Genomic DNA, 23,252 nt, shown 5'->3' on the forward strand with positions numbered 1-23,252 from the left:
TGCATCATGGAGATTACTGGGCTTCACTTTTCCCAAAGGTGTTTTTCACAGTGACTGACATCAGCAGGCTTGCCAAAGTAGGGCATTTGATTTGTAGTGAGTGTGGCTAGCCTAAAAAGCATTGCTTCCTACACAGACAGAGGCACACGCACACACCCACAGTTACCATGTGTGGGATTAGAACTCCTACCTAACTAGTGTACCGCACTACAGCATTACACAGTTATAAGAAGCCCCACAGAAATTACTGTGCATACACTTTTCCCAAAGGTGTATTTCACAGTGAATGACATCATCAAGCATGCCAAAGTAGGGCATTTGAACTGCAGTGAGTGTGACTAGCCTAAAAAGCATTGTTCCCTACACAAAGTAACACACACCCAAACATCTATACTTGCCATGTGTGGGAATAGAACCCCTAACAAAGTACAATATCACACTACAGCATTACGCTATTATAGGACACACCACAGAGATTATTGGGCTTCTTCTTTCCTGAAGGTGTATTTCACAGTGAATGACATCAGCAGGCTTGCCAAAGTAGGGCATTTAAATTGTGGTGAGTATGACTAGCCTAAAAAGCATTGCTCCCTACACAGACAGAGTCACACAAACACACAGTTGCCATGTCTGGGATTAGAACTCCTACCTAACTTGTTTATCACACTACAGCATTACAGAGTTATAGGATAAACCATGGAGATTATTGGGCTACACTTTTCCTAAAGGTGTATTTCACAGTGAATGACATCAGCAGCCTTGCCTAAGTAGGGCATTTAAATTGTGGTGAGTGTGACTAGCCTAAAAAGCATTGCTCCTTACACAGACAAAGACACACTAACACACACACACACACACACACACACACACACACACACACACACACACACACACACACACACACACACACACACACACACACACACACACACACAGTTGCCATGTCTGGGATTAGAGCACCTACCAAACTAGTGTATCACACTACAGCATTGCGCAGTTATAGGACATACCACAGAGATTACTGGGATACACTTTTCCCAAAGGTGTATTTCACATTGGATGACATCAGCAGGCTTGTCACAGTAGGGCTATGGGGAGGGCAGTGTGTGTGCATGGGCCATAAACCATTAATCAAGAGGTTGATACACCACATCCAGGCACACTCAGGGTTATATTCCGCAGGTATGTATATACAGCTGCTAGATGACTACTGCCTTGTACAGTCATGTTGGATGGCTAGCATTTGCACCACATAGTCTGTAATGCTGATGGATACCAGTGGCTAATTTCTACAGTGAGTGACATTTACCCATGTGGCTGTAGCCATTTGGCTGTGTGCTAGGTGGGACAGGCCTCATGATGGATGGCTCTTTGTCACAGTCATTCTCTTCCACACATCTATGTATGTCTACTTTTGGCATATTATAGTGTGTTGTTCTTGGATATATGTCTGTATTCCTATCCAATGTGTGTGCAAAGCATGACTGGTGCATACTTAGGAGTGTATGCACTAACATCTGCAACTGTCAGATTTGTATGGTCCACTGTTGTTTGCAGACATGGGCTTAATTTGTCTAAGTGTGTGAGCATGCCCAGTATGCCCTTCTGTATTGAATGTGTGGATCCATTCCAGGTAGTTTATACTCCAGTGCAGACCTTTGTGTTGTACACCTACAGGTAGCAAACTGTTTCTGCAGGGTATCTGTAGATCATTTGGCAATATGGGGTCAAACAGTGCAAGGGATAGTGTGTACTGTAGGTGATTGTGTCTGTGCTGCTTCTGCTACATGGTACTGGCGTTAGCAGAGATATTCAGACATGTGTACTGTTATACACTGTGATGTTTTATGTCCTCAAGTACTGTCAGGTGGACATTCTTGTTCACAGTGATGTCCTGGGGAACAAGGGTAAATGCAGCTGTGTCTGGTATTGTGGGAAAACACCTACATATTCATGAAAGGTTATGCCATTCTGGAGGGGGAGCTGCAGAGACTTACTGCTACATCTGTGTATTTAGTTCAGCACCTTGGTACAGTGCTGGCAGAGGATCCCATACTTGTACATCCATCAACATGACAGTATGGCCTTATCTTTCTCTGGGAATACCTCACAGCTGTACAGATTCACAAAGGTTACCCAGAGGCAGGGGTCATAATTCAGGACATTACCCCTATTGTGGTGCATGGGCAGGATTGTAGCCACCCATTTATGTGTTTGCCACCAGGGATAGTGTGTGCACACAGCTGTGTATCGGACTTTGCACATTACATGCTGTCCATGCTCCAACCGCCCCTCTATTATTTTATCATCTTCCATACATTATGCATGCATTCATAGGTTCATAGGTAGGTACTAGGCTATCGGCCCCAGGGCCTATACAAGCCCAGCCAAAAAGGTACCCTAGCTTTTGCCACCCAAAAAAATTATTTTCCTGTGCCACTGTCGAGCAGAGCCACAGAGGTGATCCCAGGGGTGAATTTCCTATTTCCCATCCAATCATCAAGATTTTTCTTAAAGAGTGCTAATAAGGAGCTTTGTTTGATATAGATAGGTTAGGTAGTTTATTCCACAGTATGGGAAGTCACTGGGACAGGAATCTATCCCTCTGGCATGTTCTGTTTATTGTGGTGACAAGGTTTATGTCCCTAGAGCGTGTAGCTCGGAAGGATTGGGGTTTCTTTAAGTGGAGCATGTCCAACAGCTCTGGGTTTGACATAGCTTTGTATGTTAGACAGAGATCACCTCTGAATATGCGATATGCGACAGAGTAAAGCTGAAGTTTTTAGAGATGGTCTGCGTAGGGCATCTGAGGCCAGTAATCCTCTTAGTGAGGTATTTCTGCAGCCTTTCCAGTTGTTGTAGATGTCTTGTGAGGTACATATCAAAAGGGGCATTGTACTCTATAATGGGTCTAATGAGTGATGAGTAGAGGGGAACAATGACCTCTTTTTTCTGGATGAGAAACCTTTTGTGATGAGGTGTGCCACATAGAAGGATTTCCTGCCTACTGTGGCAATGTGATTATCAAAGGAGAGACTACTGTCCACCTGTGTCCCAAGGTCTCTTATCACACTTTTGGTGTTAAGTATACTACCGCCTATGTTGTAGTTCATTGGTACAGAGTTTTTACCAAAGGGGATGACAATGCACTTTTTGGCATTGAGCTTGAGGCCATGGCTTTGACACCGGGCATCTGTCTCAGTGAGGCACTTTTGCAGGATGTCCACATCGTTAGGAGTTTCGATTATGGCTCCTAGTTTGCAGTCATCTGCGAGCTTAGTTAGCCAACGACCTTCTGTGTTAGCCTGTACTTCAGAGAAGTAGATACCAAAAAGGAGAGGACCCAGAACTGAACCCTGTGGTACTCCACTTGTCACTGGTCTGAAGTCGGATTTGAAGTCTGCTACTTTCACAGTGTGGGTTCTGTCAGTGAGCCAGTTTGCAACCCATCTTGTGACATAGGGATTTATACCTAGTTTAGTGAGTTTATCTATAATTCCTAAGGTTATGACCTCATCACAGCTGTGTTTTTTTTTGTTGGTCCACAGTTCATGCAGTGGGACATGGTGGACATGTTACTGTGGTTTGTCCACATGGCTTTGCTTAAGGCATATGTGGGGTGTGTTATGTTGTTATTTGGGTGTCCTTGACATAACATGCATTAGCAGTACGTGTGAGACACAGGCATTTGGCAGAGGCCTGTAAGCCATTTGGTGGAGATGCAGGCCAGCTGTGGCAAGCCATTGCATTCTGTCAGTCCTACAGTTTCAGACCACCATACAGTATCTTCTCCTGGGGTAACAGGGTAGGTGTGCTAGGTGTTCATGCCAATACATTCTATCAGGATTGATCAGGTGGTGTGGATGCTGACAAGGTGCTACCTACAACTAGGGACACACCTGCATGGGACACCTGCACTGCATGCTGCATTCTTTCACTATTGCTATATACAGGTGGGGGTCATATTGTACCCATTCCCAACAGCAGATATATGACCAGAGAGGTACCTGTGGTTGGTGTTTGGGTGAGCTGGGTGCATATGTGCTATGGACACTACTTGCATCTGACACAGATATGCATGGGGCATTCCAGTTATATTGGCATGTGCAGGTACATCAGCTCTTTCCCAGTACATCAGTTCTATCACCTTTGTGATCTGCAAGTGTTTGGGCAGATGACACCAGTATTCCCTACTACAGGCCTAGATAATGTGATGCATACCTGTATGCACAATTCGATGGGTGTGCCCATTTCACAGTTACACATTATATACTGCATGTCTGGGGTACTTTCCCCTATGTACTGCTTGTATATCTAGCCCAACAGCCATGCCATGTCAATCTTTCAGATGATGACACATATTACCACCATACATTTACAATGGCTTACTGCTAGCATGTGTTATACTGGTAGGAATTGTCTTTGACACTGCAGTTGTGAGGACTCAGCCCTGTCATCAGCAGTAGTGGGCAATGGCCACCAGGTCATACCTCAACATGCATACATACTGACCACTCTCACACAATATAAAACACACACCAACCTAACACACACATACCTGCTACTCATGCATGAATCGTGCCATCCCAAATAGAACCAAGATGCTCTCCTCCCAAAAAAGGAATCTAATCTGATGATCCCTTGACATAAACTTTACAACAAAAGGAAGAAACTGATGCAGAAAAGAGGAAAATCCCGCGATGCAAAAAATTATTTTACCAGCCTCAGTAAGAAGCTGAGATCCCTCGTAAAATCCTCCAAAGCTAGTTACGAAAATAAAATAGCCAAAGATTCCAAAGACAACCGCAAGGCATTCTATAACTATGTCAAGAATCTAAATGGCAATGCTCAGATCTGCTCTGAGCTACAACAGAATGGCATTAAATATACTGATCCCAAGGATATTGCCAATATCCTGACAGATCAATTAAGTGACAACTTCACCCCCCCTCACCCCCTAAACAGCCCATCTCAATACCGGAAGATTTCCAAATTCCGGTAATAACAGCCACACAGGTAAAAAAAAAATTCACTCTCCAAAGCTAAGAATACAACATCCATGGGACCAGATGACATCCCGGGCTGTGCACTACATGAACTACAAAATGAACTGGCACCTCACCTAAATGTCATGTTTAATCATACCCTAACCTCAGGCTTTGTGCCCACTGAGTGGTGCACAGCTACAGTTATCCCACTCCACAAGGGGGGATCCACCTTGGATCCTGGGAACTACGGCCCCATCAGTCTGACGAGCCTGATCTGCAAGGCCATGGAACGTATTATCATGGAACTTATAAACAAAGATACTGGCAACCTTTAAACACTGTACCTCGCCCAGTTTGGGTTCATGAAGGGCCGACCTTGCCTCCTGAACCTGATTGACTTCTTTGAATCAGTCTCCGTGGATGAGGGTAAGGCATTCCACACAGCCTATCTGGACCTCGCCAAGGCCTTTGACACCATCCCCCACTCTTGAATCATAGATAAACTTACTAAGCTGGGCATTAATCTCTACATCACTCGATGGGTTGCCATCTGGCTTACTGACAGAACCCACACTGTAAAAGTAGCTGACTCCAAATCCAGCTCCAGACAAGTGGAGTACCTCAGGGTTTAGTCCTGGGACTACTCTTGTTTGGCATCTACTTTTCTGAAGTACAGGCCAACACTAAGGGACTCTGGCTAACAAAGTTCGCAGATGACTGCAAACTGGGAGCCATTATTAAATCCCCAAATGATGTGGATACTCTACACAAGGGCCTTACAGAAACAGATGATTTGTGCCAGAGCCATGGACTCAAGCTCAGTGCCAAGCAATGTATAGTTATCCCCTTTGGGAGAAAACATGTACCCGTGAATTACCACATAGGTGGCAGTACACAACACCAAAAGTGTGATGAGATACTTAGGACCACAGGTGGACAGTGGTCTCACCTTCAATAACCACATCGCCACAACAGTCAGGAAATACTTCTAGGTGACACACCTTATCACAAAGGGCTTTTCATCCAGAAAAAAGGAGGTCATTGCCCACTGTACTCATCCCTCATTAGACCCATTATAGAATACAACTCCCCATTTGGTATGTACCTCTCAAGACATCTGCAAAAACTGGAAAGGCTGCAGGAATACCTCACTAAAAGAATCACAGGCCTAAAGCAGATGCAGTATGCTGACCGCCTTAAAAAACTCCAGCTCTATTCTGTCACATATCGTCTACTCCGAGGCAATCTCTGCTTAACATACGAGGCCATGTTAAACCCAGAGCTGTTGGACATGCTACACTTAAAAAAAATTTACTACCCCTCAGAGCCACACACTTCAGGGATCTAACTAAACCTTGTCATCACAATAAACAAAACATGCTGGGGGGATAGGTTCCTGACCCAGAGACTCCCCAGAGTCTGGAATTGACTGCCCATACATGTCAAGCGGAGCACCTCCTTGGCCCTCTTCAAAAGGAACTGTGATGATTCGATGGGAGAAAGGAAATTCACCCCGGGGATCACGTCAGTCGCCCTGCTAGACAGGGGTCCAGGGAAGTAAATAGTGTGGGAAGAAATAGCCAGGGAGTTGTTATGGCTAGGCTTGCATAGGCCCTAGGGCTGATAGCCTAGTACCAACCTATGAACCTATGAACCTATGCATATTGTACAAATGCTACAATCTATCCTGCTACCTTGGCCACCTCTGGGCATGTGTGCTCTACTGGTATTATACCTACACATACATGTTACTACATTTCTACATAGGATTGGGGGGGGCACACCTGACTGTTACTACATGTCTACATAGAATATGCTGGGGCACACCAGACTATTTCTACATTCCTACACAGGATTGGGGGGGGGCACACCTGAATGTTACTACATGTCTACATAGGATATGGTGGGGGCACACCTGACTGTTACTACATGTCTACATAGGATTGGGTGGGCATACCTGACTGTTACTACATGTCTACATAGGATTTGGGGGCACACCTGACTGCTACTACATGTCTACATAGGATTGGGGTGGGCACACCTGACTTACTACATGTCTGCATCATATATGGGGGGGCACACATGACTCTTTCTACATTGCTACACAGGATTAGGGGGCCACAACTGACTGTTACTACATTTCAACATAGGATTGGGGGGGCACAACTTACTGCTACTACATGTCTACTTAGGTTATGGGGGGCACACCTGACGGTTTCTACATTGCTACACAGGATTGGAGGGGCACACCTGACACTAGTACACATTTGCTATGACTGTACTGGTATGTCAGGTACTCCATTTTATTTTGTTTTCTAACCTATCATGCTGTCTAGAGGCATATCAGTGTACTATAGGTCATACGCCTGATTGACCTACATATTAGTTTCTCACTTTCTACAATTCAGAACTGACATCCCACTGCCTGACCTGATGTAGTCTGTCTGTGTAGGCCTGGGGGGAGGTTACCCATAGGCATCATTCAGAGGCCTTAGCACAGCCTTTGTTTGTGTTTGTCTACACCTGTCCTGCTGGCTGTGACTGTTGCTGGGTATGTGAACCTCCCTGACTGGCATGTGTGTGTCATATGGACACATATGTGGCCCAGCACACTTCCTGCAGTGGGTTTGGTCACCATGTGTATTACTGGCTACTGTGGTGACACCATTATTTGTTACAGATCTCATGCTGCCACTGTAGGTGTCTACTACCTGCTGGCATCCCATTTAGCCACCCATTCCCTTGCATGCTCACATACCATATATACAGGTAACAACACATACTACTACATTCGGCAATTGGTAAGTTGAGTGACTTACCTTATGGGTGTGCCAGTATTGAGGGTAGTGCTGGTGGGCTGCCTATGTCGGATGCAAATAGTACACTCCCTACACATGGTTGAGCACAGGTAGTGTCATGTTTGGCATCCCTTTTACTGTATGTGTGAGTCAGAGAGAGGTGTCATTCCCTGGGTCCCTCCTGTGTCAGTGTATGTGCTATGCGTTGCCTCTTTGCCAAGGGCAGGGCATACTGGGCATGCCTCCTTCTGTCTACTGGGGCAGGTCCAGGTTGTTCCTCCTCTGAGTTACTCTGTGCCTGTGCAGGCCTTGGCAATGGTGGGGGGCTGTGTGGCCCTGCCCTGTGCTGTTCCTGCTGCAGCTGTTTCTGCAGGATCATATTGTGTAGCATGGCACATGCAATGACAATTTGAGTACATGTAGCTGGTGAGTACTGCAAGACTTCACTGGATTTGTCCAGGCATCAGAATTGTGGCTTGAGCATCCCAAACATATGCTCTATTATAATTCTGGTCTGTTCGTGTGCCTCATTATGGAGTTCTTGTTTGGGTGTGTGTGCATTTCTGATGGGTGTCATCAGCCATGTCTCCAGTGCGTAATCAGCGTCCCCCACTAGGTGACCGTAAGGGATGTCCTCATTGGCAAATCTGTGGTACAGCTGTGTCATATGCCAGATGTGGGAATCATGATAGTTTCCAGGGCAGCCAGCATACACATTCATTATTATGCCCTGGGCATCACACATGACCCGGCAGTTGATGGAGGGGGAGCCCTTGCTGTTGATGTAGACCCTATCCCGCTCACCAGGTGGTGCATTTAAATGTATGTGCGTGCAGTCCATAGTACCCACTACCTCAGGGTATTCTGCTATTTGGTGAAAGAGATGCATATTGCTGGCCAACGCCTCACGGGTGTTGGGCAAATATGCGTGCTCACCGGCATGTGCTAACATGTCCTCCAGGAACTGGTGGAGTACCCTGGATGTTGATGTCTGTGAGATCCCCATGTTATCCCCAGTTGGCCTTTGGAAGGTACCTGTAGGTAGTATTCTTAGGCCTACACCTACCTTGGTATCCACTGGGATGGGTTCCCCTCTGTTAGTTCTGTGTGTGAGGCATGGCCAGCACAGCTCAACAATTTGCTGTAGGAGGTCCCTGTCCACCCTATAATGCTCCACTATCTCCACGTCAAGTAGACCCTGGTAGGTTACCCTGGGTCTGTACACTCCTCTCTGTCTCCTCACTGTGGGTTGGTCGACAGCATCCTCACCCTCACCACCCTCAGCCTCTTCCTCATGTTGTTGTATGATAGCTATTGCAGCCCCTATCATTTTGTTGTTTTTGTTTGTTAAAAGTTCCCTGCTTGTATACACTGGTGGTGTAGAGTATGTGGGAAAAACAGAGGAATGGTGTTTGCATAGTTTAATGTAGTGTTTTGGGCTGGGCTGGTCTGCTGCCTGTGTAATTGGCTGATTCTGATACATTTCACCTGCCAGCTATGCTAGTTTTCCTAGATTACCTTCCTACTGCTGTTTTCCCTTACAATTGCCTTCCTGTTTAAGCCCAGGGGTGTGCTGCACAAACACAGTGCTCAAATGTGCAAAGAGCTAATATTTTCTGATTTACTTTTTTTTTCCTTTAAAACCCAGTGCACATCGTGCACACCCACTTAGGCAATGTAAAGAGTGCTAGGCAGCCTCAGACACCCCCCCCCCTTTCTTAGCTCTGCTAAGCTAAGGGCAAACCCAAGCCACAAGGCTCCAATCTACTTACAGTATGCCTGACACCCCACTATGATGTCATCTAATTCCTAGGCTTGCACCAAGCTATTCCTGCTCTTACACTGTTGGGTGCTGACTAGCATGCAGGGGAAATCTGGGATTCAATATCATTCCCCTTATTTGCATAGGATTGCTTGCTGATGCCTAGTTATAGGTCCCACACTGAGCCTTAACAACCACTATTCACTGGCCATGTTGTCTTCTGCCTGCCATTAAGTATAATGGCAAAATAGTGATTTTGGTTAGAATGCTTATTTTAGTTTTTTTTTCTTATTTTTTGCCCGATCCTGTTTGTGCGCTATTGCCCTATGATTAAACAGCCGAGATTGGCTAAAAAAAAATAAAAGTTGATTTTTTTTATTTTTGCAACTGTTTTCCATGCCAGTGGCCTTATACGTGGCCATTGGCATGCTTTCTACATAATACTCACCCTTTATTTAGAGCTGTCATGGCTCTGTTTTGTAGTTTGCAGAAATGTACTCAGTTACTGGTGGAGTACATTTCTGCAGATTACACTAGTCCTGCACAGCCATCTTCCAGCTTCTGGGATCACAAATTCACCTCATTTGCATGGATTTCTCCTGCAAGTGGGGTAATTTGCATACAGGGGCTGAATCCGTGCAGGACTTGTGCAGGAGCGCTCATGCACGTTCCTACAGCTTATTCCCGGATGGCACGGCAGACATATTGCCTGCTGGAGATCCTGCACTAGTCCTGCACACTATGCAGGGCTTGCTGAATCCAGGGTTTAGTCTTTTTGGTTGTTTGGTAAATGAATCTACAAGACAACATACACATATAAAGAAGGGGACCACTTAGATACATCAGTTGTTCAACTTGAATTATTATTCCAAAATTAAGACAGTAGCCTCTCACTGCAGTAACTTCAAAGAACCATTACTTATACCACACACAATAGTTCGCAGTGGAGAACCAAATGTGGGAATGAGACTGGAATCGAGTATCTAATACACTGAAACAATTTATTAGCGCTTAACACTGACAGTACGTTTTCGAACACCTTCTTCAGAACCAAAAAACTGTGTATGTTGTATTTACAGTTTTTTGGTTCTGAAGAAGGTGTTCGAAAAGTACTGTCAGTGTTAAGCGTTAATAAATTCTTTCAGTGTATTAGATACTCGATTCCGGTCTCATTCCCTCATTTGGTTCTCCACTGTGAACTATTGTGTGTGGTTACAACCATTACTTATATCCAAACACAACCTTGCTTTCAGTGTCACTCAGAATTACTAGATATAGCTTTCACCACTCCATCTAACAAGGGTAGAAACTCAAGCATAGGGAGACTCAGCTGCCCACTGTTACCATGCAAGACTTAAACTTGTCACAGTGTGTCTCCCTTTCTTTTTAGAGTTATTCAGAGATCTTTTTTTTTTTTTATACTTCCTCAGATTTCCCTTTGAATGGGTTGAGAGATTACGGTAAACATATGCTGGAAAATAACAACATGAGGTGAATTATTTCTCTAATCTCACTCATCTAGCGCGTGTCATCCTTGGTCTTATCTGCCTGTAGTATAATATTAAGTATAAAAGATGCCCACTACAAAAGAAGTTATAAGCCATGCAGGAAAATAAAACATGAGTTTCTGTATTTTGGATGGAACTACTTTCTAGCAACAAGCTTGTGAAAAACTGAAAGCAGGCTTGTATGTAAGGAAGATATGACTAGCCTGGAAAGATTATTAAATAAGCTATATGATAAAGATTATTTTGTAAGTTTGCTGGTTTGCTGTGAAAATATGGATTGATGGGGTCTGCATTAGTTACATGGCTGAATGTGAAAAACGTATAGAGCATATAGGAAAAGGGAGCATCCTAACTTATAGGCTCATAGGTTCATAGGTACTTACTAGGCTATCGACCTGTAAAGATCTTAAAAAGCTTAGCTTTACATTTAGTTTTTAGCCCTTGTATTTTGTTTGCAAATAACCCAGTGATGGGCAGACCAAGGATATTTTAGAACTTATATGTAGTTCCTATCCCTATCCAAGAGGGTGGTAAACTGAAGGGTAAATTTGCAGTTACCCATCCATTTATCCAAATTAGATTTATATAGAGTAAGAGAAATGCTTTGCTTTATGTGGAATGGAAGATGGCTCCATTCAATTCTCTGTGATTCATTCCTATCTCTCTAACTTGCACTATTTATGTTGCAGAAATGACTGACATTCCTTGAGAAGGTTTCTGCTATGATTGGACCTGCAAATGTGTAATAGGTCTGATATGAGAGGGTCTGTTTAGGCTATATACAAGAGATAGAGGTCACCTTTCAGTAGTGTATGGGATACCGAGAAGAGGGATAAGATTTTAAAATGTTACATATAATTTTTTTTTATTATTATGTTCTTTAGGCTCTTGATTTTCTTAGTGAGGAAGCATTGTGGTTATTCCCATTGTGACAAGTGTTTTGATAACGCCTATTAAAGGAGCATTGTACTCAATGATCGGGTTAATGAGTGCTGTGTACAGAGGAAGGATAACATCACTGGACCTGGATGTCATTAGATATAAGTTGTGCAATAATGAAGAAGGGCTTCTTTGTAGCAGTAGATACATGCTGATCAAAAGAGAATTTGTTGTTTCTGGATCTGTGGCTATGGGACTAAATTTCAGGGGTCTGTTCGGAATGTGATAGCAACAAGTGTTGTCACGCCTGCTGAAGTTACTTAGCTTGACTTTGTAGATTCTTTGAGAACTATAGGCTGTCCAAGTTTGTATCACTGTTCTTGAACCTTTCTAGACATACTTCAGAAGCTATATGAACTTGGGGGGGGGGGCAAAGCATTCCAAACACTGTTAACAATTATTCCCACTTTATACAATTAAAAGCCATCTCTCTACATCTAAGCTGATGAACTGTCTCTTTTGTCTGTTGGAATATTATCACTGCATGCTTAAAACTGTCTTCTGTCTTCCAGCTGACTATAAAAATATAATCCTGGACTGGTCATTTTGAATGAATCCAGCCAAAATTGTATAACCGTTTTATAGTAAATACTACTGAAATTTTACAGTTACTATTTAAGGCAAAGGTATTTAAGAGTCACAAACCAACTTTATTTTGTAACTATATGAATAACCTGTAGAGATTCATTTGTCAAAGAGCTAGACAAGCATTCCAAAAATTAAGCAACATAAAAAAATGAGGACCAGATATATTCAGGAACATGGCATAAAGCTGAGACAGAACACTATCTGATCTGGCAGCCTTCCTAGGATTAGAAACTGTAAAGGATGAATGGAGTTCAGTTTGTGCTACAGGAATATAGTGCAGGGAGACATAAAATTGTCATGAAAAGTATCTGTGTGAGACTTTGGCTCTGTTTTGCAGAGCTTCACTATATATGCTAATGCCTTCTAATTCTTCCTTTTAAGAATTCTTCATTACAGCTGTCAGGGCACCACTTTCTATCTCCACTCTCTAGGATGACTGGTACCTTATCTTAGATCTATCTATTTTATACTGCCTATCAAGACCAGCCTTTGGTCAACTGGTGCCCTAGGCAAAAGGTCTACATAGCTCTCCACAACACCACATGGTGCCTCCATCCTGGTCTACCGACACCATCCAGATTACTGGAAAAGCATTCCTGCTAGAGCGGTGCCCTAGGCAGCTGCCTAATTGACCTCTGCCTAAGGCCAGCTATGCTGCCTATCTCATGTCATAGTTTACCTGAATACTTAGGCAGATCTAGTACCTCCCCCTTAAATTATATTATTTAAGCAGCTCAGATGCCAATTTGGAATCAGCCAAATTTGCTCATCCATCACTGAATAAAAGTCTGTGGAAAAACTTAACTGGACTGCTTTGTCTCCTCTAGAAACAGGACTTTATTTATTTGCAAAGTTTTACTGTATTTTCCTAATTTAGCTGAGACCAGGATTTGACATTCTGAATACTTACCTTTATTCCTAATCTTTAGTGTTGAAATGTAATCAAGGCAGTGGTGAATATAATTTGCTGAAAAAAGATATCCCACGTCTCAATTTTTTAATGCTGAAGGGATTGAAATTTGTAATCCTCACAATGCTTCTGCCTGCTTTTTTTTTAAATACAACATACTAAAGTGATGATTTCAAACCACAGTTAATATCATTGCATCTCTGTCCTGATTGGGAATATAAACAGATATTCTATTGTCTTGAAAAATATGAGAAACTCTTTTTTTGTCTAAGCTGGGTAGTCCTTTAGAGTAACAAAAAATGTATGAAACTACCTGAATATTTGGTTTTCTGACTCATTCCAATGACACAGAAAGCTTTATTTATTGTTTATTTATGTGTGTATGTATGCAAGTATGCATGTATGTATGCATGTATGTATGTATGTACATAAGTATGTATTTATTTATTTATTTATTTATTAACATTTGTCTACAGAGAAAGTCTGACTGGGTACAGATACCCTTTTTTCAGCAAAGCCCCTGGGAGAAAAGCTCCAAAGTATCATATTTAATGCAATCAATATTTACAATTACAGATTTTATAATGCAGTTTCAGATAATACATATCATAATAGTCAGTATAATACAATTTCTATTGATATTCATAAACCTTAAATTTACAGATGGAAGAGTGGTGTATAAGATGGGTAGGAGTAATTTAAGAAATGTATTTATTTATTTATTTCCAGTTTGGTGATCTGGGAGGTCCATTGGGCTCAAAGAGCCCGTTTTCAGTTGAGGCCCTGGTAGAAAAGCTCCATAGTACAAAGTGTACACTACATAATTCAGACTACATGGTACAAAGAAAAGCTGGATAATTCAAAGTTTACAAAATACAGAGAAAAGCTAGATAATTCAAAGTTAACAAAATATAATAAATAGTTAATAAAATACAATATACAGTAGCAAAGAGGTGCAGTAACAACTTGTAAGTATTAAATAGCAAACTAAGAACAGTTAAATTGCAACATATATACAATATATAATACATATTTATATGTTTGTAAATTGAAAACAGTAGTATAGAGTAGACTGTGTTCATTGGTTAGAAATACAATAGAGTGAGGAAATAGAGGAGATAAGCAAGTTTGAGCATTAAAAGTGAAGTAGTGATGGAATAGTAATTAGGTTCTGCTAATTAGATGTAAGTATAGAAGTTTAAGAAGTGTAATACAGTGAGGTATTAGAAAGGGATAATCATGTTAAGTCATTTAGTGCTTTAAAGGGAGCTATAAGAAAGTTGATGAACAGTGCTAGCGAGCCATGTTCCAGATGAGGAGCAGGGATAACTAAAATAAAATGGAAAAGATGTTCAATGACAGAAACAGACTTTAATCCCCTTTGTTATTCACAATCTTATCCAGCTTGTAGTGAGATACTTGCACCACGGTGTAATGTGTCAATTCTTTAGGACTTGTGAACACAGTAAGTCCCATATTTTCACACCACAAATGCAGCAATGTTTTTAAATGGTGTTGTTTGATTCTAGTGAGCAGAATTTTATATATGTTTGGTAATTAGTTCTGACCAGCTCAGACAGGAGATTTCAGTTGATCCTCCGGCCACAGCACAGTAAAAAAGTCACTTCTCTATTTGAACGGCCTGTGTTTATCCGTTTTAGCTTCATGTCAACATGAGTACTGAATGACTCATGCATTTTAGAAGGCCAGTTACAGAAAATGATCAATTGCAGGAGGAGATACTACCTTTCCCATCCCGTGATCTAAGTTTGTTTTTCTCATCAAAAGTAATATGGATTTCCTGGAGGCATGCAAAAAACATGGAATAGTTTTTCAAGAAATTCAAAATAAAAATAAATAATAATTCAAACAGTAGTGTTAACTAACATCTCTTCAATGTGTTTCAGCTCTCTACCATAATAAGGAATTAGTTTTATGACCAATGAGTTCTTTAAGGGAACCAAGATCATTAAAATAGATAAATATGCCAAGCTTTGTTACCACCTAAAAATAATTACTCTGAGCCTTACATCACCCAGATGTTAATTATTCTTTAATATTTGTGGCCTGAGGCTGTTTGAAAATCTATACAATCACAGAAGAAATTAAGTCCTCAGTATTCGCAGGAAGATTAATTGGGCAACATTCAAGAAAAGAAGAAAATGTGTCTTCAGAATTATTAAATGTAATAAAATTATTAACTTATATATATAGTATTATATATTTGAAGATGACTAGAAGTAATCAAGTATTTTATGTCTTTACTGTAATTATATGAAACTTAGTCCAGTTGTGTTCCAAATTATATAAAATTAATATGTAAATCAAATAAATAAATGTTTCGGACACTAAAAGATAACTAATAGAAACTATATACAGGAAAATAAATTTTAGTGCACCTTCTCCCTCTTCATGGAGTTCAAAAGACTCCTGATTCAAACAGAATACTGTTTGAATCTACCACTCTCTCAATAACAGCATTTAAGTCCTCTCCACCATAATAAATGAATAGAACATTGGCTTTAGACAAAACATGGAATTTAAATACTGAATACCTTTTTATGTAGTAATATAAAATCTAAAATCTTAACTATTGTTCAAATGTTATAATTTCTCATAAACTAGGTACATAAATATATTGTTGATTCTATCAACCTAGTAAATGTAAATAGAGTTTCCTAAAAATCAAGTTTTAAAATATAATTATAAAGTATAAAAGGTCTCCATTGAAATATAACATGAGTGTTGAAAGATAAACAGCACAGCAACAGTACACTTTAATAAAGATTGAACTAAGATAATAAATGTTTTGAAAAATTGTAAACTGACTAAGGATGTAAGTAAAAGAATCTCTATTAAAATATCTGTTTTGATTGTTGAATAGAGTAGTACATGTTGAATAGGACTTAAGTCCCTCTAACTAATATTATACTAATATGTTACAATATAAAGTTCAGTTGACCACTTTACTTATAAAAAATAAATTCAATCCTGGAGATATAACTTATACAAACATGAACATAATACAACTTGAAAATATACATGTACTGTAATAATGTTAGCATTTAAATCAAACACTTCTTTAATATGTATAAAACTGGAATTAAATGAAATTAATGATTCCATGTTTGCCAATACAGTACCCATCTGCCTGAGAAAAATTATTAAAGAATGGCCATCCTAATGTTTGTAGAAATTAAAGTCAATAATTAGGCATTTCTGCATTAAACCCCCCATCACATATCCAGAAGCCATACCACCCAACAAAATCTGACTCCAGCTTATTTATACTTTTAACCCCAAAAATCAGAACAATGAAGATAACAACAAGCCAGAAACAGAGGAGATCTAATCATTACTATAATAAATTCAGCAAGAATACAATCAATAGCAACAAGTATTAAGTTATATCAATCTAGGCATCCAAAAAAAAATCGCTTAGCTAAAAGTCTGTTACAATAGTAAGACAGAAATAAAATCATTAGAAATAATACATAAGCCTGAGCATTGTGCAGTACTATACTTATATAATGTATTGTTATTTATAGACAGGGATGTAGGTAGGTGAGTACTGACTAACGTTTTCCAGTCCTTCTCACAAACATTGTCTTCAGTAAATGAGTGAGATTGCTTCCTTATGGTAAGGAGAATGCTGAAACACACAATCTTGAAAGTCCCCTTGGGTTACTCAGTCAAAACAACATCAGAAATTCTGAAGACACATCTGATATGTATATGTGGGATGCTCTGAAAGCATACTTATATGGAAGAATAACTAATTGGTACATAAATAAGAGAAAGTTTTGGGATAAGGAACTAAAAGCCCTTCAAGAAAAGATTGACAAAGTTAAATTACAAAAACAGACATGTAAATCTAACAATACAGAATATATTAATGCCCTAAACAATAAATACATAGAAATATTAAATCATAAGACTAAGATTAGTTTAGAGAGATTTAGACATATACACTTTTCTACTAATCCTAAATCTCTTAAGAAGCTAACAATTAAAACTAAGAAATTAAACAAATTGTATCATATTAGAGAGATTTATTCTAGTAAAAGGAAGAAGATGTTAACTGATATAGAAGATATTTTAAAGGAATTTAGAACTTATCTTAGTGAAATTAATCAGAAACCAACTATTATGGACTCAAAACAAAAAATAAGTGCATTTATTACGAAACATACTAAGAATAAATTAAAAGAACAGCAAATTAAGGCATTACATAAACAATCTCACTCATAGAGATTAAAAAACAAATTAATAAATTAAAACAAAATAAGGCTCCTGGTAATGAAGGAATCATTCCAGAACTTTATAAATTATTTCCCAATGAATCACTTCTTATACTACAGCAAGCTTTCTCTTAGTGTCAGGATTTGTTTAATATTCCTCCCTCCTGGAAATATACTCTCATATTCCCTATCTTAAAAACAGATAAAGATCCTTTTAAATGTTCTTCTTGTAGGCCAATTTCTCGTTTAAACGTTGATTATAAAATTGTTATGTCCATTTATACCAATAGGCTTAAAACATTTCTTCCTGGTCTAGTAGATGATGATCAGACTGGTTTTGTTGTAAACAGGAATACATTTGATAGTATTAAAAGAGTTTTAACTATTATTGATTATGCAACCAAATCTAATAAGAATTTAACCTTAATAAGTTTAGACATAAATTGTGCCTTTGATTCGGTCAACTGGGATTATTTATTTCTTACCTTAGAGGCCTACAACTTCTCTGAAAGTTTCATTAATTTAATTTCTCATTTATATAAAGGTAGTTGTGCATATATCAAGACTGGCCCATATTTATCATAAAATATTCCGATATATAAAGGAACTAAACAAGGCTGTCCCCTTTCTCCCTTGTTTTTTACTCTTTTAATTGAACCCTTAGCTAATTATATAAGAATGAAGCCAAACATTAAAGGAATAGAATTGAATACAGAAATAACTTCCAAAGTACAGCTGTTTGCAGATGACATACTTCTTACAGTTGATGGAACAAATTCAACTTTACAAGCCACTTTTGATTTTATGGAATTCTTTCAAAAAAATCACGTTTATTTTTTAATGGTGATAAAACAAAAATTCTCTCTATAACTTCTGACACTAATCTTTGGAATCAGAAATATATCAAATATTTAGTCAAATCAGAAGGCTTAAAATACTTAGGTATTATATTAACTGACAATTTGAAGGATATAATAAAATTAAATTACACAAATTGCATTTCTTCTATTAACAAGCTAATGTTTAAGTGGAAATATTTTTTGTTTTAATTGGATGAAAAACTTTCAATTATTAAAATGATTATTCTACCTAAGATACTTTATGTTGTTCAAGCTATTTCTTTAATGCCACCAAAAACATTAATTAGAGAATTTAATAGGTTGATTTCAAAATTTTTATGGCAACCAAACAAACTTAAGATATCCCTTACACATCATTTGAGAGATTGGTCCCTAGGTGGTATAGGTTTTCCAGATATAGAACTCTACATTATTTCTTCTATGATTAGGACCGTCTTACTATTATTAGATGGACATTATTCAGCTAAATGGAAGACATTCCAAGAAATTCTGTTTTAATGCAAATGAGGGAACTAACTTAATTAAACTTTCAATAATAAATAATCCATTTATTTGGATATCCAGAGAATACTTTCTCTTAAATAGATTTCCTGATAACTTAACATATTATATGAAACCTTTATTTAAGAACTTCAGAAATTACATATATAAAAATATAATTTATAAAAATTGGATATTTATTTTGTTTCCAATTGCATATACAAAGGATCATATTGCCTCATCCATTATGACTAATATCTTTTTATTGAAAGAAAAAAATCTTAATTTTTGGTTTCAATTCTTACAAGATGAAAAATTAAGTACATTCGAATATCTAATAATTAATCTTGATGTAAATAAATTTGAATGGTTGCAACTTCAATCTCTTAGACAATTTATGATAGATAAAATTAACTTAATTTCTTGATATTCAAGATCAGCAATGCCTAGTTTAATAAATTTTGGGGTATTTTCTATGCAAGAACATAAAGTTTCTGAATGTAATCTCTCTTCTATATATATAGAATAATTAATAAAGAATCAAAACATGTTTCAGATAATTTCTGGAACTATTTCATTTCAATTAATAAAAAGTCACCTTCTGAGCTAGATAAAAAAAAATTCTGGAATCAACTAAGTTTACTACATTATCCCTTAGATGGAGAATATATGCTTGGAAATTTATGGACAGAGCTTTTCTCACACCTCATAGATTAGAACTGATTACTAAAAATAGGGTGTTGTGTTGGAGATGTAAATCAAATGCTAAACCTGACTGGTCACACATGTTTTATTATTGTATAACTCTGAGGCAATATTGGAGAAAAATCAATCATCTTTTACAAACACATTTTAATGATAAGTTTACATTGACCAAATCTTTGATTCTGTTTAACACTCCAATTCCTAATTGTGTTAAGAAAATTAAATATCCTATTTTATGGACTGTTTTAACAGTTGCTAGAAAAGTGATAACCAGAAATTGGAAATCTGAACATACTCCTTCTTTTATGGAATTCAAAAATATTCTTATTGAAACCTGTAGTTTAGAAATGATGACTATTAATTCAAGAATTAATAGACCAGCATTTTCATATAATTTGTGGTCCAATCTGAAATCCATTTTAGATAAAGATTTATGTACTGTTTAAAACAATATTTTATGATTTTTATCAATTCTGTTATGTTTTATCTTTCAGACACTGTTGTAAATACTTTATTTGTTTTGTTGTAGTGTTTATTAGTTTCTGCTTAAAATACAATTTCTTTGTGAATCTTTCTAAACATTTTGTTTTGTTATAACCCTTAATAAAAACTGTTTAAAAAAAAGAAAAGAAGAAAATGTTCACCTCCAAAGCTGGGTGTGGATGTGTGGGTGTCAGGAGCAACAGAGTCTTATATTATACTGTAAAGGAACCAGATCCAGCAGTAGATGAATTAAGCAGTCACCTACTATCCCATGAAGGCTAGGGGCCCAAAAATGGGTAGAATTAAAAAAATATATATAAAATATGCATATTATAAAAATGTACTGTGCACTGCTGTTATTTTCTTTTAAAATTGGATTACAGTCTGGATCCGATGGTTTGCACTGTCGTTCTCTGCTGCTTGGCTTGGCTTCTTCAATTTCCACTTTAGTGTGCATTGGTTTCTACTTCTTCCCAGCTATACAAAGCAAACACCACTAAGCAGGTGCATTGGTCTGCCCTCCCCACTCACCTGACTGACTTAATAGTTCAGTCTTCGCAGGGTTCAGCAGCAGGTCACACAGGCAGGTGTACACATTGACAGTTAAAACCATTATGTTTTATCACTCTTTTTCTTCTTTGTTACTGTGTGATCTTCTGACAGACATGAAATCAGTCCTCCACTTCTGCACATCTGAGTCACTTACAGAACATGCTCCCTCTCATATTATTACTGTCTTGCCTATCATGCAGTTTATTTATTTATCTATTTTCAGTTTTTTAACCGGGTAGGAAAGGCAGTGGGTCTAAGGAATCTTTTAACTGAAGGAAATAGTGATATAATGGCTCTTATTTTATGGCAGCTGGCTTCCAGACATTCTTCTGTGTGTCTATTGTCCAGCAACTAATGGACTTGCAAAGAGGTAGCCTCTTAAGTCAGCATTTCAAGACTTTTTTTTTTTATTTATTTTTCCTGCATCTAATCATATGCTATAGTAAGTACTTCACATTTAACGGAAAGATTTGTATACTCACAATGGTAATAAGCCTGCTTGATCTGTAAATGTGCTTGCTATTTTAGTACTCTGATCCTTAGAAATCCTTGTGAAAATGGCTCTTTTGAGTAAAATAGCATGTCCAGTCATGATAATTAACACAGCCAAAATGCTGCATTATCTCATTATTTCCAATGGGATAAACGTTTTACCACTAGCATCTAAGGTTAGTGAAGCTCAGTGGAGCTGCAATGGTGTGTGTGTCTGTGTGTGTGTGTGTGTGTGTGTGTGTGTGTGTGTGTGTGTGTGTGTGTGTGTGTGTGTGTGTGTGTGTGTGTGTGTGTGTGTGTGTGTGTGTGTGTGTGTGTGTGTGTATTTATGATTTGTATGTGCATGGTAGTGTGTGTGTGTGTGTGTGTGTGTGTGTGTGTGTGTGTGTGTGTGTGTGTGTGTGTGTGTGTGTGTGTGTGTGTGTGTGTGTATGTGTGTGTGTGTGTGTATGTGTATACATACTTGTGTGTATGGGACACTCTGCACTTATGTGGGGGAGTGACCAAAGGGAATGTCTGTGTCAACATTTTGGATGGGCTGCCAGTAGTTATTACCACCAACAAGTGCTATTTATCACTGGCTTTATACAGTTCAGAGATAAGCAAATTAGTCAGTAATGAGGTCTTCCTCAAAATGGCTAAACATGTCTTTGAATTGCATTTTATGTGACATCATAAACTTCATCTTGAGACAGTGCAATTTTTGCAAAGGTAAAGAATTCATTTTGAATCTCAGGGATGATCTAAACTGCAGTGCATAGAATCCTCTAGATAAGGTAAAATAAATTGCAGACTTCATGCCATATCAAGGAGCCAGCATCTTGGATGTGTAAAAAATGGACCAATGTGATTTGGTTATGTTAATTAATGCCACTAAAAGAGGAATGGGTGTTCACCAATGTTAAGTGTATTGAGGACCTGGCCTACTCCAACCTGTGCTAGGTACTCATGCTAAGAGAGGGAGGTATCTATGCTATGTGCTCCCTTGACAAGTGTGTTCCTACCCAGTAGTTCTGGGTCAGTACACTATGGATTGGCTGGTATCCAGATGCCCAGCCTGGGTTATCCACTATACTTCTGTTGACTGAAAACTAACAAAAATGAACAAGGGATTGCTATGCTGAACACAGGTTCATTGGTTCATAGGTACTTACTAGACTATTGATCTGTGAGGATTCTTAGAAGGCTAGCTATACAAACGTATGAAGTTTTTACAGGTTATATTTTAAGTACAAGCAAGCAGAACATTTACATGGTTCCCTTATCTATGTGAGACAAGGATGCTAAACCAGTGGTGAATTTGCAGTTACCTATCCATTCATCCATATTATATTTGAATGCTGTAAGAGAAGGGAGGAAGACATTTCCAAAGAAGTGATATTCTGTGTGTTACATATCTATCCCGCAAACATATTTGAGTTATGTTACAAAACAGACTGAGATCTCTTGAGTGGGTGTTTGTGCCCCATTGGAATTGTAATTGTGCAGTAGGGCTGACAGAATAAAATCTGTTGAGGTTCTCTATGTGAGGCAGTGATTGTTCCTCAGAAGCCTGTATGACACCGAGGAGAGGGACAAGGCTTTGAGATGGTCTGCATAATTTTTATGATTTAGGCACTTGATTTTCTTTGTAAGAAAGCATTGCAGACATTCACATTGTGTTAAATGTTGGGACAGATACATACCAAAAGGGGCATTATACTCAGTGATCAGTCTGATGATGGCAGAATACAGTGTAATGATTACATTCCTGGACCTGGATGCCATACCCTTAGTAATAAACTGAGCAATGAAAAAGGACTTTCTTACAATAGTGGATAAGTAGTTGTTGAAGGACAATGCCATGTTTGTATAAGTTCTCAGGTCCCTAACTACTGGATAAGATTTTATGGATGTATTGTCAATGTGATAGCTACAATGGACTTCTTGCTTGCAATAGAATACTA

The sequence above is a fragment of the Protopterus annectens genome, chromosome 5.part0 (assembly GCF_019279795.1).
Source record: "Protopterus annectens isolate FY-2018-M chromosome 5.part0, PAN1.0, whole genome shotgun sequence".
Lineage (NCBI taxonomy): Eukaryota > Metazoa > Chordata > Ceratodontiformes > Protopteridae > Protopterus > Protopterus annectens.